Consider the following 20,430-nt stretch of genomic DNA (forward strand, 5'->3'; position numbering starts at 1 on the left):
CATGAGGTCCTAGGGGAGCTGATAATCATAGTGAGGGAGAAGGAAAGGAAAAATTACTTGAGTAAACAGCTGAAACTAGTCCTCGGAGAAGCTGCCTGCCTGAAAAAAAATCACAGCTACAGGCAAAAATAGAGCAGCCTGGGAAAAACTCAAGACTACAGCAGCACAGATAAGCCACAGATAAGCAGGCAGGCAAAGTCTGGCATGGAAGCCCTTTATTCTTTGTATGATTAACAAGCTCCCAAGAAAAAGGGGGCTTACCTAAAACAAACCCTCAGTTATGCAAACAAAAATAAGCGGCGCTTTGTGCTTGCCTAGAGACATACCCACAGCTGCATAAGATAAGGGGAGTTGCACAGACAGCTTTACTGATAAGAGAAGTTACTCAAAATGCTACAGAGATGAGAGGAGTTTCTTATAAAAGCTTTTGAATGACTGTAAAAACGGCAATCCACTTGGACTCCCCTCTCTGCTGCAGAGAGCCTTCTTCTTTCGCTTACTAAACTTTTGCTCCAACCAACGTCACCTTTTGTGCCCATGCTCCTAAATTTTCTTGGCTGTGAGACCAGGAGCTTAGATAACACCCTGGACAGTGAGACCAGTGACCCTGACCTGTGTCATTAGGGTACATTGCCTCCAATGGGGGTACGACCAGACCGATCCTGAGTCATTCCCAGGTCAGTGAATGCCTTAGTGACTCAAGCCTCGTCCATCTCTTCACCCACTGACTTTTACATGGATAGGGAGGGAAGGAGGACACATCTTATCCATCTCTTCACCCACTGACTTTTACATGGATAGGGAGGGAAGAAGGACACATCTTACCAAGATTGCAAGGCAGCTAATAATTGCATCTAGGGCTTCAAATGGCCCCTTTGCAAATTCACATGAAGAAAAAGTGACTGCAGATTTAAGACAAACCAAGAAATGGAGAACTAAGAGAAAAGGGATCCAACGGTCATATGCGTCTTTAAATTCTGGACTGCTGGACTCCATTAAGCCTGAGCCAGACCCAACATGGTTATTAATCTTTTTTTCTCCTTTAAGGTACTTTCTGTTGTATATATTATACTCGAGAGAGATGACTGATCACGACAATTTATAGAGAAAGGCAAAGAAGGGCTAATGATACCAAAATTAAGGAAATATATTATTTCAGAGGTGCTTCTGGAATAATTCTTCTTGAGAACATAATACTGCCAATGGAAAGAAGAGATAAAGAACAGTATGAACATGGTACAATGAAACAAGAGGTGACAACCGAATTCTCTTTGATATGTCATTGTTGACCATATGGTACTTATGGATGGAAACAGAATATAATCATGTAATAAACACAATAATTTGACTGTGTAACTTGTATATATTTTAAAATTTAATTGTGCAAATGCAATATGTGATCATGGTTTAAAACTTCAGATTATGCCAACAAAGTGAAGGTAGGGTATGAATAGCATCAAGGTATAACGGTTAATCACACAGTTCTGTAGCAAGGTATACCTGGGTACAAATATTGCCTTAATCAGATATTATAATGACAACTATTATTGCTGCTGTTCTCAGCATCTAATCACTGAAGCCTTATGTTCCAAACCTTTTGAAACTGGTTTTTCTATATAACCTTCTCTTAATACTCAAAAGAGCAATTTGAGGGAGGCATTATGAGTATCATTATATGAGCACATATATAAAATGTTACATATGTGTTATATATCAAACTAGTAACATTATAACACATTTAGCACGGGGTAATTAGAAACTTTTTTTTTTTTTTTGAGGCAGAGTCTCGCTGCAATGCCCAGGCTGGAGTGCAATGGCGCAATCTCAGCTCACTGCAACCTCCGCATCCTGGGTTCAAGTGATTCTCCCATCTCAGCCTCCCAAGTAGCTGGGAGGACAGGTGTGCACCACCATACCTGGCTAATTTTTGTATTTTTAGTAGAGATGGGGTTTCACCATATTGGCCAGGCTGGTCTCGAATTCCTGACCTCAAGTGATCCACCCACCTCAGCCTCCCGAAGAGCTGGGATTGCAGGCGTGAGCCACCAAGCCCAGCCAAAACATTTTTTAAATACTAGTCTTACAAATATTTCAGCACAAAATCTTCCTACCACCTTTCAGTATGCACTCAATAAATAAAAACATTTATTATCATAATGGTTATTACATGAATCAGAAAATTTGTAGAACTGTTATTTTCTTCTTTCAAACAGGATGCCTCTATTAAGTTGATCAAATAAAAAATGTTGATTTCATCATATAAGATTTGTAAGTAACCTAAACTTATCAAAACACCCTGCAATATCTCTTCTAAATGATTGGTAAATATCATAGCATCAATCTTTGTAAAGCCAAAATTGCACAAAATGTTAAGATTTAAAGAAAACTACAGAGACTTTAAAATACTTTACGTATCATTTGATCAATTAAGGCAATGAAAAACAAGAGTACCGTTAAACTAATTTATAATATGACTACGTTTAGGTCTACCATTTTGCCATCTGTTTTCTATAAAGTTTACTTTGTTCTTTTCTACACTCTTTCCTGTATTCTTTTTAGATTAATCAAGTATTTTTACTATTACATTTTAATTCTGCTATCGCTTTTTAAGCTATATTTCTCTGTACTTTTCAGTGACTGTTCTATGGTTATAATATGCATCTTTAAATTATCACAGTCCTTTCAGAGTTAGTACAGTACCACCTAATGTTGCAGTGAGCCGAGATCATGCCACTGCACTTCAGTCTGGATGACAGATTGAGGCTCCCTCTCGAATATATATATATATATATAAAATTTTTTTACTTCATGAGAAGTGTACAATACTAACTCTAAGCAGACTGTCATAAATTAAGAGTACATATTATAACCCATACAAAGTACCCAGAAGTGGAGCCAAAATATAAACAGAGAAGTTAATATAGGATACTACAAATATTCAATTAACCCAAAACAATGAAGCAAAGCAGCATGAGAGGAACGAACCAGAGGAGACAACTGGAAAAACAATAGGAAAATACTAGGCATAAGTCTAGTCACGTTAGTATGTTTAATGCAAAAGGACTTAGAAGACCCCAAAGACTTAGAAGTCACTGATGGTTAAATTGGACAAGAAAGACCTATCTCTATGCTCTCTATAACGGAAGCACTAAGGAGACAGACTGAAAGAATAGAAAAAGATATATCAGACATACTGCAAACCCAAGAAAACTGGTAATATTATTCAGATGTCAGACAAAGAAGACTTCAAGACGACAAATATTACATAAGGGAAGACATGCTGAATTAGGAAAATATAAAATTTATTACAGTCATGATATTCATAAAAGTATAAATAAGGTATTTCCAAATACACAAAGAACTGAGAGAACTAAAGATAAATGAAATCATAATCACAGCAGAATTTTTAAAACTATTCTCCTTGTAACTTATAAAACAATTTTAAAAATTGACTGACAATCTAGAAAATCTAAACACTACTATCTGAACAAAATCTGAACACTCAGAGTTTAACTATATATTCCTGTGCATGTGAAACTTTTGTCAAGACAGACCATATGCTAGACCATAAGTCTCAATAAATTTGGAAAGCTGAAATATCAGAGTAACGTTTTAGAACCAAAACAAAACTAAAACAGAAGTTGTAACAAGCTACACAGAAAAGCCCCAAATATTTGGAAATTAAATACTCCATTTAAATTAACAAATCTAATTAAAACACAAAGTAAGAAAATATTTGAATTAAATGGTAATTAAAACAATATATCAAAGTTTGTGGAATCTATCAGTGTAGTGCTTATAGCCTTAAATTGTTATATTAGAAAATAAGTAAGGTCCATAATAAAAGACTTAATAGTCTCAAGATTAAGAAGCTATCAAAAAAAAAGAGCATATTAAAACCAAGATAAGATTAAGAAATCAATAATATAAAAAACACACAAAAAAAGAAAATCAGCAAATTAAAGATTGATTCTTTGGAATAAAAAATAAGATAGTAAAAAAAAAAAAAAAAAAAAAGCCCTCAAAAGAGTAACCTAAGAAAAAATAATATTACCCACATCAGAAGTGGAAAGGTGAGGTCTTACAGACAGTATAAGGGTAATAAGGAAATATCATGGACAACTTTATACTACCAAATTTGAAAAATCTGGTAAAATGGACTATACTCTTTGAAAAACAGTACTAAAGCTGCCATTAAATGAAACAGAAACTCTCAATCCTGTATTATTTAATAAATTGAAATTGTTCATTAAAATATCATGAAGGAAACTCCAGGCCCAGATCATTTCACTAATGAATTCTATCAAGCATTCCAAAAAGAAATTTGACCTTTGAACAACACAAGTTTGAACTGTGTTGTTCAATTCTTTTCAATAAATACATTGGATACATTTTTTAAGATTTGTGACAATTTGAAAAAATAACTGCGTAGTCCAGAAATGTCGAAAAAATTAAGAAAAAGGTATGTCATGAATGCACAAAATATATGTAGATACTAGTCTATTTTTATCATTACCATAAAATATACACAAATTATAAAAAGTTAAAATTCATCAAAACCTACCGACACATACTCATACATCCTACATGGTGCCATTTGCAGTTCAGAGAAATATAAATATAAATATGTAGTATTAAATCCTAACTGCATAAAATTAGCTGTAGTACACCCAGCATTATTGTAATAATGTTGTAGTTACCTCCTTTTTGCTATGGTGTGGAGTTCAATTGTATCTGCTTAAAATGCCATGTGACCCTAATCATATCAGTGAACAGTTTCTCCCTCCACTAAATTGCATATGGCAGTAAAACGAAAGCTTTCACAGTTCTCATATGACTTTTCATAGTGTCTTGTGTAATACCATAAACCTTAACACAATGGAACCCAAATGAAATGCCACTGGTGATACTGGAAGTACTCCTAAGAAGCAGCGGAAAGTCATGACATTACAAGAAAATGTTTAATTGCATAAAAGGCACCATAGATTGAGGTCTGCAGCAGGGGCTACTTGCCATTTCAAGATAAATAAATCCAGTGTGAGGACCATTGTTAAAAACAAAAAGAAAAGGAAATTCATGAAGCCATTGTTGCAACTGTGCCAGCAGTGTGAAAACCTTGCACTTTTGCAAAATACATTTTTATCTATTGAAAATGCATCTTTTCTGTGGGTACAGGATTGCTGTAAGGCATACCTCTAAGGTGTAAGATGATTTGAGAAAAAGTTAAGTCACTATATGACAACCTAAACAAAAGGAAGGTGAAGGTTCTAAATCTGGAGTATTTAATGCCAGCAAAGGATGGTTTGATAATTTTAGAAAGAGGTTTGGCTTAAAAACAGTCAAGCAGGAGAAGCAGTTACCAGATGCCATTAAGAAAATCATTGAGGAGAAAGGATATCTGCCTGAACAGGTTTTTAAACAGATGAAAGTGCCCCACTCTGAAAAACAAAAACAGAAACAACAACAGAAAAATTCCGGAAAGGACATTTATTAGTAAGGAAGAGAAGTGAACACCAGGATTTAAGGTAGGAAGGGATGGGCTAATTCTACTGTTTTGTGCAAATGTAATCGGGTTTATGATCAGGACTGACCTTATCTATAAAGCTGCTAACTCCTGAGCCTTGAAGGGAAAAGTTAAAACACCAGCTGCCAGTCTTTTGGTTGTAAAACAAAAAGGCCTGGACAATAAGAATTCTTTTTTTCTATATTGGTTTCATTGATGTTTTGACCCTGATGTCAAGAAGTACTTTGCCAGTGAGTGAGTGCCTTTTAAAGTTTTTTTTTTTTTTTTCTTTTTGATTGGACAATGTCCCTGACCCCATGAGTTCAATACTGAAGGTGTCAAAGTGGTCTATTTGTCCCCGGACATAACATCTCTAAATCATCCTCTAGATCAGGGAGTCATAAGGACCATTAAGGCTCATTACACACAGTACTTTACGGAAAGGACTGTCAACACTATGCAAGAGAACCCTGATAGAACATCATGAAAGTCTGGAAGGATTACACCACTGAAGATGCCATCGTTATACAAAAAGCTGTGAAAGCCATCAAGTCCAACCTAACACACCCCCCTGCTGGAGGAAACTGTGTCCAGATGTTGTGCATGACTTGACAGGATTTACAACAGAGCCAATCAAAGAAATCATGAAAGAGATAGTGAACATGGAAAAAATGATGGTGAGTAAAGGCTTTCAAGATATAGACCTTGGAGAAATTCAAGAGCTAATAGACGACACACCAGAGGAATTAACAGAAGATGATGTAATGGAGACAAGTGCTTCTGAACCAGTTCCAGATGATAAGCAGGACGACATAGAAGTAGTGCCAGAAAAACAGTCTGACAGAAGGTTTCTAATTATTCAAGTCTGTGTTTGATTTCTTTACAATATGGCTCCTTCTATGATATGGGTACTACAAATAAGTAAACAGTGGAAGGACTGTACCAAATAGAAACATCTTCAGAGAAATGAAAAAGCAAAAAAGCTAGAAACTATATTTCCATAGTTACACCGTGTGCTGTTTCTGCCACCCCGATACAGTAAGAACAACCCCTCCTCTTCTTCCTCCTCCTCAGCCTGTTCAACATGATGATGATGAGAATGAAGACCTTTATGATGATCCACTTTCAGATAATGAATACTAAATCTATTTTCTCTTCCTTATATCTCTTAATAACATTTTATCTCTTGTTTATTGTAAGAAAACAGTATGTAATACATATAACATAAAAATATGTGTTAATTGGCCGGGCGCGGTGGCTCAAGCCTGTAATCCCAGCACTTTGGGAGGCCGAGACAGGCAGATCACGAGGTCAGGAGATCGATCGAGACCATCCTGGCTAACCCGGTGAAACCCCGTCTCTACTAAAAAATACAAAAAACTAGCCGGGCGAGGTGGCGGGCGCCTGTAGTCCCAGTTACTTGGGAGGCTGAGGCAGAAGAATGGCATAAACCTGGGAGGCAGAGCTTGCAGTGAGCTGAGATCCGGCCACTGCACTCCAGCCCAGGCGACAGAGCGAGACTCTGTCTCAAAAAAAAAAAAAAAAAAAAAATGTGTTAATTGACTAGTTATGTTATCTGTAAGACTTTCAGTCAACAGTAGGCTATTAGTAGTTAAGTTTCTGGAGAGCAAACAATGGTCCACAGATTGTCAACTATGGGGGGGAGTCTGCATCCCTAATCCCCACGTCTGTTGTTCAAGGGTCAAGTGTACTAGCAAACAGAGCACTATACTAAATATATTTTATTAAGTCTAATGCTAAAATCTGACAAAAATAATTTTTAAAAAGGAAATCATAGGCTAATGGCCATCACGGACATAGGTGAAAAACTCTTAAATAACTAGTAGAAAACCGACTACAGTAATACATACAAGAAGGATAACAGTGGCCAATTGGATTACATCAAGAATGCAATGTTGGGCTAACATCCAAAAGCTGACCAACGCAGTTTCCCATAATAAGAGAATAAAGGGGAAAACATGATTATATTAATAAATGTAGAAAAACATTCAGTAAATTTATCACATATTTATTATAAAAATCATCAGCAAACTGGCACTAGAATAAAACTTGCTCGATTTGGTAATGGGCATCTGCAAAAAAATTACAGCTAGTATCTTTCTTAATGGTAAGAAATTAAATATTTTCTCCTAAGACTGAAAAGAACACAACCCAACCGAAAAGCATCTGCAATGTGAAAATATTACCGTTTTCATGTAATAGTAACAAAATCTGAAAAACAAAATTTAAACATATTCATTTACAATAGCATCAAAACCACAAATGAAATAAATTTAACAATTTAATTTTATCTAATTTATTAAATGTTAAATTTTAATAATATTTCTATATTGAAAACAGATGGAGTCTCGCTCTGTCACCCAGGCTGGAGTGCAGTGGCGCGATCTCGGCTCACTGCAAGCTCCGCCTCCCAGGTTCATGCCATTCTCCTGCCTCAACCTCCTGAGTAGCTGGGACTACAGGCGCCTGCCAACATGCCAGGCTAATTTTTTGTATTTTTAGTAGAGATGGGGCTTCACCGTGTTAGCCAGGATGGTCTTGATCTCCTGACCTCGTGATCTGCCCACCTCGGCCTCCCAAAGTGCTGGGATGACATGCATGAGCCACCACGCCCGGCCCAAGGTATGCTTCTATACTAAACACTATAAAAGATATCTATAAGAAATTATAGATGACCTAATAAATGGAGAACTGTAGACTCTCTGTTAAGATATCAATTCCTCCTAAATTTATCTATAGTTTTGATGTAATAAAAATCAATTTCTCAGTTGGATTTTTTAGGAAATTGACAAGATAGTTCTAAAATTTAAGTGAAAATACAAAGGACCCAGTGTAGCCATCTCCTTCTTCTACAAAGCCTTGAAATAACAAAATTTTGGACTCACACTACTTAATCTCAAGATTTACTATTAAACTTCAGTGAAAAAGAATGGCATAAAGAAGGAAAAAGTTCAAAAAAGATCCATATGTATATGGCCAATTTATTTTCAACAATGGCGTTAGATAATTCAGCAGAAAAAGAAAAATCTTTTGAGCAAATGGTTCTGGAACAACTGGAGATTCATGAAAACAAGTAACTTCAACTACATTTGAAAATTATTTGAGATACAAGTTATATTTATGTCCCAAAGCTTCCAGAAGAAAACTTAGAAAACTATTATTTGCAAACTTGAAGCAAAGATTTAATAGTAAGTTAGTAATAAGCACTAAAAACAAGAGACTCAAACTGATATACTGGACTTAAAAATTTTAAATATCTGTTTATCAAAAGACACAAGCCTGGGCAACATAGCAAGACCCTGTGTCTAAAAACTTTCTTTTATAAATTAGCCTGGTGTAGGGACATATGCCTCTAGTCCTAGCTGCTCGGGAGGCTAAGGTGGAAGTACTGCATGAGGCCAGGAGTTTGAGGCTGCAGTGAGCTGTGATTGTGCCGCTGCACTCCAGACTGGGTGCAAAGTGAGACCTTGTCTCAAAAAAACTCCAAAAAACAAAAATGAAAAGATAGGGAAAGAGAGTTGGAACTGATTGCTTAATGGGTATGAGTTGTCTTTGGGGTGCTGAAAATGTTTTGCAACTAGTTAAGGATGGCAGTTGCAAAACATTTTGAATGCACTAAATGGCTACGTTATGTTAATTTCACCTAAATTAAAGGAAAAGACATGGGGGACAAAAGGAAAGGGAGAATAAATAGAAATAAGGGATGAGCCACTGGCAAATTTGGGCCATTTTAAAATTTAGAGCATAATAGCATTAAAAGGAGAAGAAAGAAAAGAAAAAGAAAGGAAATGGAAAGAAAGGCAGGCAGGCTAAGATACTTAATGAAAGAAACCTTTGCAACACATATATTGAACAAGAAATGTATGTCCCAGTAATACAAAGAACGCTTCCAAATGAAGAGGGAATAAACAATCCAATGTAAAACTATTTGTAGTGTGATACTTTACACATATTGCAAACAATTTTCATAGAGCTGAGGGGTTGAATAAAATGTGGTGCATCCATAGAGTTAACCATACCAAGCATAAAAGAATGAGGAATATATCTTTGAATACACATGAAGTGATTTCCACGACATATTAAGTGGAAAAAGAAAACTGCAAAAAAAAATCTATAGTATGCCACCAATCATGTAAGAAGGAAGGGGATATGATAAAATATATATGTATCTGCCCATTTGTGATCAAGAAAAAAAAGAGAAAAAAATAAATCAGAAACTATTAGACTAGTTAACTCTAGGGGTTGGGTGAGATTAGGGTGGAAAGAAGGGAGGAATAGAATCATTGTAGCAGGGATGATGGGGAAGTGATATTTCTCACAATCCTAATTTTTAGAACCACAGTAGTATTTCACATATACAAAATATAGTTAAATTAATCCAAAAGGTGAGGGAACTCAAAATGGAACATAAACAGTAAAAAAAAAAAAAAAAACCAGACTGATTATATGATTAATGTAACCATACTGTAGGGGATAGGAAAAAAAGATAACTAACCTAAATACGTTTAGAAACAGTATGTTGACCGAACATTGTTAAGGATAAAGAAAAAAGAACTATATTTAAATACCGTGCTATAGTTAGTGATTTCATTTTTAAACGGGTATAATTTAGAAATTCTGAAATTACTTTAAGCACATACCGCACTGAAGAAATAACAAAACATATTGTAGATAATGAAAGGCAGGTTTCTCATTGTTGAAGAAACAAATCACAAATAAGCCAAGACGAAAGAATAAAATGAACGTTATGATGATGGATTATAATCATAACAGTATGAACTCGTGATTTTTAATAAAGATAGATATATACTATCTATAGTATTCTATATATTATTGGTATATATATTTAAGATAGATAAATGGACAGAGATATTATAGGTGTGTGTGTGTGTGTGTAAATGGACACATAGCTCCGAGCTCTAGGCCTAGAAGCAATAAAACCCCGTTAGCAATGAATACACTTAATAACAAGATCTTGGTTTCTAAATACTATTTCGCAATATGAAGAACTAGAACTCACTGAGGAAATGGTTGATTACCGGCTTGGGGAAGGAAAATACAAGACAAACCTAGAACATCTTGTGATACCAGAAAATAAGAAGTGGTCAAAAAATTATGGGGTTGTATTAAAAGAACACAGGGCCAACTTAAAGGAGCTCCCAATGATCAAATCCAGGAAAAAAAAAAAAGAAAATCAAACACAAATAATGATTGCAATATGTAACAATCCATAAAGTAAGATATGCACAAATCCACACTGATGTAAAATAACAACTGAGTACAAATAAATGGGGAAGAAGGACAGATCTTTACAGTCAAATTCTAATACGTAGAGAAAATATCATGGAAATAGAAACCATCACTAGGTTTACACCATAATCATAATTGCTGTAGGCAAGAATCTTCAATTATTACTGAAATTAGATGAAATAAAATATTTACATAGTCTCAAAGTATCTCCTCACAAAATATTAATTACAAAGAAAGGAAAACAGTAACTTTGCAGTGGATAAACCTGGCAGACACTACCTTAATCAAGTGATATTTAATATCAGCAGAAATAAGACACTGACATCATGTACCCCAGATACAATCCACTGAAAAGGGCACACCACTACTGCTGTATTATCTTTTGTCAAAAGTGCATAACCTTAATCTAATAATAAAAAATATCAGATAAATCCAAATTGAGGACTAGGGTACAAAATTATGGTTTAGTATTTCTCAAATGTGTCAATTTAATGAAATACAAAGACTGAGGGAACTCTCCCAGATTTGTAGTTAGGAGAGAGGGCAAAGGAAACATGCCAGATAAATGCAATAAGGGATCTTGAATTGGATCCTGGACTAGATAAAAAGGACATTAATAGGGTAACTGGAAAGACCTGAATATAGCCTGCAGATTGGTTGATAGTATTATATTAATTTCCTGATTTCAATCATTGTATGTAATGTCATAATAATGATTATATAAAATGCTAACATCCAGAAAGCTGGGTACAGAATACACAGGAACTCTACTATTTTTGCAAATTTCCTGTAAGTCCAAAATTACTTCAAAATTGTAATTTAAAAGTTGGGAAAAATACACAAATTTTACTACAGAAGATTTACAATTGGACAACTTCATGAAAAACTGGTTGCCTTCTTAAGCGGTCAAATTTCAAATTGAAGTCACAACAAAATGTCAGCTCACACCCAGTTAATAGATAAGACTCACAATTTCCAATGTTGGCAAAAATGGACAGCAACTAAAAATCTCATAGCACTGGTTGGGAGTGTGAAAACTGTCCACTTCTTTAGAAGACTCTAGCAGTTTTCTATAAGTTAAGCAAAAATCTGTCTTATCAAACAATTCAATTTTTAGGTATTTACATAAGAGGTCTGCTAACATTCAAAACAGCTAAAACCTAGAAACTACTCAGGTGTCCATCAACAAGAGAGTAGATAAACTGCAATATGACCATTTAGAGAAATATCACAACTATAAAAATTTCTTAAAACTGCTCATATAGGGAATAGCATGGATAAATCTCAACATGATTATGATGAGTGGAAGAAGCCAGACACACAGTGTGATTCCATTTATATTAACTTCAAAAGAGGCAAAACTTATCTGTGATTGTAGAAATCACAACATTGTTTTTTTGAGAAGGTGCTTGGTTGTGGCGGTAGGGTAGGTTCTCAAGTAATAAAAATATTCTGTCTTCTGAATGGGATAGTAATTACTTTTAAGAAAACTTACTGAATTATACAATTACTATATATCAATGCATTTAACTATGTAAATTTTACTTATGGAAAAATATAAGTCATTAAAAATAGGGAAGCTCCACATCTATGGATATGTAATAATCAGAAATATTAAAATATTTATATAATACATAAGCTATAAAGTTATGGAATAGTATAAAAGCATGAGTGTGTATACATACACATTTAAAAATAAAATTGTAAAAATGTTTATAGAATAAGAAGTGTTATTATTTCTCTAGCTTATTTGAAAATACTTAAAATTAACACGAAGTAAATATGGCAAAATGTTGATAATGATGGAACCACTTCCAGTTCCTTGTATGTGCTAGTTCACTGTTCTCTTCTCCTTATACACTGTATGTTTACAATGTGTTCATAATGAAAAGTTTTATAAAATACACAGTGGGGTAAGTCTTTCACTGCCAAGAACAAGTGAATATGAATGTATTACACATGTTTAAGAATTTATTAGGAAAAGAAATAAAAGAATACAGAACCAATATATACAAGTAAATTAGAACCTTAAAAAATACCTGATAAATTATACCAAAGACCTGATTGAGGGAGAGGGAAGGGGAAGGCTAGTGATGCTAAACATCCACTAGTTAAACTTATTCATTAACAAAGGCATGGCAGAAATAACTATAACTGGAATGAAAATGAATACATAATTGAAACAAGAGAAATGTAATAGAATGATGAAAGAACACTGTATAACTTAATGCTAATGTGTTTGAAAATCTGTATGAACTGTGATTTGCTAAGATAACACAGGTTAAATTTAAGACACAAAACAAAGAACAGGCAATAACCATACAAAAAAAGGAAAAGGAAAAAAAAAAACTTCTAGATAGCCTCTCTTCTAACTCCAAACCACCAAAAACAAAGGAGAGTCCAGATGATTTCACTGATGTGTTCACTTAAACACTGATAGTGAGATAAGAGCTTTTCCACCCACTCTAGAACACAGTATAAGAAAATCCTCAAAATGATTAACACAACCAGAGTATCTGATATCAAAACATGACAAAAATAGCACAAAAAAGAAAAATCACAGATCAATTTCACTTAGTTGTATACTTGTAAAAATTCCAAATCAAATTAAAATACCCACGATTAAGTAGTAAATTAAAAGAATAAAACATTTTTAAAACCAGTAGGGTCTGTTCATTCAAGGAATAAAAGGAAGTTGCAATAACAGTAAATTAATTCATAGTGATAAAAGTCTTTAAAAAGAACAGTAACACAGATTCTGCAAAAAAAAATTTGATTATATCTACTACCTGGTTTTGATTAAAATTCCTTACAAAATATAAAAGGTGGGAGACTTTCCTAACATAGTAGACAAAGTATTTCGCACTTAAAAATCAGCATTTCACACATTGATGATTAAGACCACCCACATCAAAATAACTTACCTATTGGGAATAAGACCTGATACCACCCCCAGCAGAGTCCTGCCCAGCAAGATAAAACTGTAAACCAATAAATAAATTCAGTTTGCTTATCTAGGCAAATAGTTCTTCTATCATTGATAACATATTTCTACAGGCAAACAGCTCACCTAGAAAATGATTTGACCATCAATCCTCACATTAAGAACCTCATCTCACTTTCCCACCAATCTTAAAGTATTGCATGACAAATTTTGCCCATTTCTAATTAGTTCCCTGCCCAGACCCCAAAGCCTTTCTTGATTTTGAAACATTATTAAATCCTATCAAGGTGGTGTTTTCCCTTGCTGCAGGTAAGTTTAACAAACTCAGCTTTGCTTGATCATAGCTCTTTCTGGTGGTCTTTGGGAGAAAATGACCAGCAACAATGTGCCAGTCAAACCAAAGAAGCATACCATTAAACCCTGATTAAATCAAGGGTGGGTAATATTTCCATAACTGTTCAAGTGTTCTGATAGTAACAGTCTGTGGACTTTGTCAACATAACTAATATCAGGATCAATATGAAGGGGGGAAATAAAAACTTTAAATATTTGCAAAGGATTTAGTCTATACTTTGAAAAAATCTGAAAAGCAACAAGAAACAGTAAGGTGACCACTTACCCCCAAAACAAAACAAAACAAAACAAAACAAAAACTTTGGATACAAAAAATGAACAAGAAAGCAAATTAAAAGAAAAACTCCCATCACCAGAGTGAAAATATTAACAGTAATTAAAATTATTGAATACGAAAAGACATACCTTGTCCTTGGATACGAAGACTTAACTTAATGTTTTTAAAAACCATTCTCCCCTCAATTGATTTATTAAATTTGATGAAATTGCAGTCTAAACTGTAATTTCTTCCAACGAGAAGACACATGAGACAGGAGGCAGAAGAAGAGACACACAAATCCACAGAACAAAAATGGAGCCAGTCACAGATGAGAGTACAGCATATGCGCAAGATGGCAGTACAGATAAATGGGCAATTATTGGCAAATAATCGCAAGTAATGGCAAGTAACTTGGCAACTTTAAGATTTCAAAACAAAAAAATTTCTCATGATTTAAGAATTTGAATTAAAAAAACACAAAAGAATTAGAATTTAACATAGGTGAAGGGTTTTATGGACTCAGTATATATATCTTTCCAAAAATGACATGAAACTCAGAAGCCATAAAAGCGAACATGGTTATACTTGGACATATAACAATCATACACATTCTTATAACAAAAACAAAGTTAAAAAGTGTGTAAAAAAGAGCTGTAATGGTTGACAATCCAAATCTTATTTCCCGAAATATTAAATGAGCTCTTCGAAATCAGGAAGAGACTAAATCCTCCTCCCACCCACAAAATTGGACATAAAGAAGAAATTAAAAAATACAGATGGCTAACAAACATGAAAAAATGACCAAACTCAAAAACAAAAGAAATACAATTTAAGACAATAGTTTGGGTGATCACATTGGCAAAAATTTTAAATATTTATAAAATCCATTGTCTGTGAGGTTGTAGGAAAGCTGGCAATCTCATTCATTGCCATTGGAGGATAAAGTTGTTAACCACATTTTTGAAGGCAAACTTGCAATAATTTTCAAAATATGAAGTGTGCACATACTTAATCCCAGTAATTCAACTGATAAGTAATTTATTATATTATAGACAAATGCAAAATTATTGATATATAGGGAGGTTCATTGCACAGAAATTTGGTGCTAACATAAATATCTATGAAAATATCTGAGTGAGAAATGCTTAGAACATTTAATTATATTTCATCTACAAAACATTCATGTCGTCATTCAACAAATGACACAGATGTGTATGTATTACTGAAAAAGAAAAAGGCCATTGAATGAGGGCTGTTAAATGAAAGAGGTAATTTGCAGAAAAATGTGTTACAATATGGCCACACTCCTGGATCCTTCCCCAAAATGGCTTGTGTATTCGTGTGCATCTATCCACTAAAAGAATGCATGTAGTTCACTTAATAGAGGAAAACTATAGGGACAGAATTGGAAGAGAGGAGGGCATTTAATTTATATATTATTTAAATATGCTTTGAATTTTTGAAAAAAATCATGCAGAGTTTCTTTTTAATATATTCTGTATTTTTCAGTTTACCATGTGGCAAATGAAAATTATAAATGTATATTTATGGGAGCACTGAGCAATTCCACCATTTTGAGCATCTTGTGTAATATTTTATCCTCTACTGAGGCTCCTGGGATTGAGTCAAGTGGCAGCAAGGGAAACAGTCACCATGCCCCAATTAAAGTCTCATCGATGATATCCCAACATGAGCATTTCTCAGTTAAGCATTTCTTATCTGCAGGAGGTATCCACTGCAACACAGGAAAGAGAAGAGTCCCCATGCATAAGGAAGACTGAATCATTGTTTTGGTGAAGCTGGCAGTAGAAGGAATGGCACCAACTCAACAAATCCACCTCTTTGTGGCCATCACCTGCAAGGACACAGTGGGGAAAAGTGGCAAAGGTGAGAAACACATTTCCTAAGGAGTCATGGGGGTATGAAATTCCTCTTTAATCTTCCCCCTACTTGTGCTAGAACAAATATACCCACAGTACACAGAGAAAACCTCATTTCTAGCACCTGAGTCCATGATGAGGCCAAAACAATGACATTAAAACTTCCTGATGTCAAGGATGCCAGATACTGATGCTGCTTTTTCTCCTTTTGCTGGGCTAAAAAGTAACAGCCATCAACAACCTCGGGTTTCATGTCTCTCTCTTCCTCTCTGGTTTCTTAAAGCTCTAGGTCATTCATTTGTTTGATGAGTTACTTCAGACCAGTTTGTCAACCTTCCAGTCTAACAGTTATGGAGAAGCTACTGTGTTTCCTTTCTACAATTTTCTAGCATTACAATGGATCAAGCCATGAAGGAGCTGAGCTTATTAGATGACAGAAGTTAAGGAAATCCTTCATATTAACAGTAAATGTACTGAGATGTAGAAAAGCCACGAAGGTATATTAAGAAAAGCTGCATCTCTTAACATATTACGCAATCTCAGAATCAATTAGAATGTAATCAAACATCATCAATATTCAGAAAATTAACAGCTCAATTTCTACTAAGACATGGCTTCTCCTAGAAAGCAAGGACTATTTTAACTAACACCTTACCTTTAGTGGGTGGCCTAGGCAATGCATAGGTGAGGAGGCTTTTTGTCTAAGGGGTGTTGTTTTGGGAATTTGCTGATAACATTCACTCTCAGAAGAGTTCCCAGGAAGTCATCTTCTGAGGTGAAAAAAAAAAGAAAAAAAGAGAAACACCACTTCCAATGAAACAAGCAATGCAGCTGGAATCTGGAAATTCCTTCTCTGCTACTCTTTTATATTGATTTAATTTAATTAACATAGTTCTGAAACCATAACCATCTAGTCCATAACTACACATTTCAATGTCAGCACACTGCATCAGGGACCTTCTCTCTTGCGCATTTCCAGACCCGACTAGATCACCTGAACCCCACTGAAAGTTATGTCTCTTTCTGTTTTAAAATCATTTGTTTTCTACTGCTTAGTTGGTCAGGTTACTCACAAAATTACCAAGACAATCTACTTATATATCTTTTTATCAATAAAAGTTTATTGAGAACCTGTTCTATGACAGGCAGTCCACAAGGTGCTTGTATCACAAAAAATGAACTGAAAAAATATCTGGACATAAGAAATTAAAAGTCCACTGGATGAATCAATCATACAAATAAAGAGCTGAAACATAATGGTCTTATGGAGGCAGATTCAGTTTTGGGCTCGGATTGCCGAGGAAGACCTGTTGTGACCACTCGCCTTTAATTCCCCAGAACGGTATCCACCCTCAGCTGGCTATCAGATGGGTTTTCATGCTATTTAACTGGAACCAAATGTCATCAAACTCAAGAAGAGCAGTATCTATCAACTCCTTCCATCCTAGGCCTGTTTCCTATGAATGTGCAGTTCCCTGCCCACATACCTGCAAGGGTGTCCAAGAAACCACAGGTAGGCATGGAGAGCCACTGACCAGGGAGTAAGTTGTCAGCTCATTCTCTGGAGTTTTCTTTAATCCATTCTCTTGCTTCCTGACAAGTCAATAAACACATTTAGTAATATTTATCACGATGTAGTGGCTTACAATTCTATTTTCAAACATACTTTCCCCAATATAATTTTAGCTAATATTTCTAAGACAGATATTTTATAAATGTTGTTTTTATCAGATTTGAAAGTTAAGGCAAGGGCATGGACAGTTTCGCTTCCCTTCTAGGCTCTATCATCACTTGACATAAAAGAAAAAAAGAAAAAAAAATGCACCTAAAATACACACATCTGTATGTTCATATAAACCACACACACACACACACACACACACACAATCTAATTTAACAATGAAACATTCAGGAAGTATGGGTATCCTGTGCTGGGAAAACACGGATGTTGCTAAGCCCTTTGTGTGTCACGTACACAGGCTTCAAATACGCACTGCCCTCCCTTTACTCTGTAAGGTCCAATGGACACAGAGAGTGGCCAGCTAATGACTACATTAGTAGGATAAAATATTCCCAATCTATTAAGACTAAGTGTTATAAAACAAAATTTACACCATTATATACAGAGCAATATGATCATGGTCTATTACCACCCAGTGAAGCCCAAGGAAATCTTCTAAGGATTCCACTGGTGAAGGACATGTTTCTAGCTCAACAATTTTTTTAAGACTATCTTTACAAAACAATACATTTCAATAATTTCTAAATATCTGGAAAGGGTGGATTAAACTAAGCTACTCTTTTTTAAAACAATAGCCTAAAATTTGCCCCCAAACAATAATCTAGTGAAAGGCAATGTTTATGTGCAATAATCAGGACTATCCTATAACCACTCTTCATTAAAAAGACACACATAAATAAAATATCTTGATCTATGATTTGGAAGAAAGCATGTAATACAAAATCATTTTCAACAGCATTAATATAACTAGAAAGTCTAGATATGATAAAATGATATATCTCTATTCAGAAGAGCCATATAACTATACAGTGGCTTACATGTGATTTACTGATCTCAGCCTTGTTGATTACCTAAGGGACAAATGTAAAACTGTGCACATCTCAAACAGATGTGCTAATACTCTCTGAAGCCATCTGCAAAATAATGCATCATAAATTTTGCCAAATATATTTACAGGTTTTCAATTGTCCTGTCCCTGTCAACCATTAAGACATCTTGAAATTACAGATTCATGTAAAAGTGTAAAGTTTTAACTTTACAAAAAAAGTTAAGCCAAAAACATACAATAGTTAAAACACGCATTTGTCTTCCGAATAAAAACATACTGATACAAGGCTACTGTTTTCTTTACTTCACTCTGTTGTCTCCTGATAAGTTAATAAACAAATTTAGAAATATTTATCAAAATGTGGTAGCTTACAATTCTATTTTCAAACACACTTTTCCCAAACTAATTTTAGCTAACATTTCTAAGACAGATATTTTATAAATGTTTTTATATTTTATAAATGCTTTCATCACATCTACATCTTTTATCCCAGAATAGCATACACGTAGTAGCTCTAGATAATCTGTGACCAATAGAACTTTCTGTGGCAAAAGTGTTTTATAATTCCACTCTATAATATCAATTATGTTGATAATACATGGTGTGCAGTAACTTGAGAAAAATCACTAAATAGATAAAGAGTGCAATCAGCGTGTTTCAGCCTGTCACTAACTGTGTTAGGGTCAAGTTCTCATTTTATTTAATATAGTATCTTCAAGATAGAGAGCGCCCTTTCAATGATTAGAAGAGATATAAGACAAAAATAAAGATAGTATTACTTACAGATCCTGAGGGGTACATGGCATGCCTGGGAGTCCACATGCAGAGGTCAGGGAGTGAGAGAGATGGAGAGAGAAAGAGAGACACACATGGGCCAATGCCCTTACTGGGTCAAGGGTACTATTCAAACAGGTTTGCTATGGAGACTTCTAAGTGGTGGGTCTAAAGCAAGCAGAAATGAGTTCCCTGGGGTCACACTGTGACTGGGAGGTGGACACTGGCTCCATAAGGGGTGTGGGGTTCAAGGGGCTTGTCAGGTAGATTGCATCAAGCTGTCCCATGGTGAAGTGGTCCAAAGGAGGCAGTTGGATAAGGCGGCTATCTGGACCAACCACACTGAGGAATGAGGAGGGGGTGTAGAACTAGAAACTATGCAAAGGTGAGTAAGCCTTGCTTCTAGTATAAGAAAGTTAAACTTATATTCAAGATGGATGCCAAGGCAACATAAAATTATAAGAATTCACTACATTCTTCCAATGTCCATACCCAAAAGGGCACACTGCTCAGGCCTCAGGGACATTCTATCAATCATACATCTCAATTCTAGCCCAATATCATCTTCATTCCCAAAAAGGAGAAACTGTTCAAACATTCTTGATACCCAATACCTTTCTGCTATAAGCTAAGCAGAGAAATGTCAAACATCCTAGAATCTTTAGGAATGAAAACCATGGAGCACTTACCATGTGATTAATGTTGATACATGATTTGATTACAAGAGGCTTCCCAAAATTAAAACAATTTCCCACTGGCTACAAACAGTTGCCAGGCACAGTGGCTCATGCCAGTAATCCCAGCACTTTGGGAGGCCAAGGGCAGATCACCTGAGGTCAGGAGTTTGAGACCAGCCTGGCCCACGTGGTGAAACC

The 20,430-nt window shown here is 35.0% G+C and overlaps 1 long non-coding RNA gene across 1 annotated transcript; it reads right to left on the reverse strand.

Moving 5' to 3' along the window:
• Positions 1-14,816: 14,816 nt before the first annotated feature.
• LOC112627675 lies at positions 14,817-20,316 on the reverse strand. Its single transcript, XR_003120212.1, has 3 exons — positions 17,699-20,316; positions 16,867-16,981; positions 14,817-16,186 (listed from the first exon to the last, which is right to left on the reverse strand). It is a non-coding gene; the product is annotated as an uncharacterized LOC112627675 (long non-coding RNA).
• Between the last annotated feature and the right edge of the window lie 114 nt (positions 20,317-20,430).

The sequence above is a fragment of the Theropithecus gelada genome, chromosome 7a, assembly GCF_003255815.1.
Source record: "Theropithecus gelada isolate Dixy chromosome 7a, Tgel_1.0, whole genome shotgun sequence".
NCBI classification, from domain to species: Eukaryota; Metazoa; Chordata; class Mammalia; order Primates; family Cercopithecidae; genus Theropithecus; species Theropithecus gelada.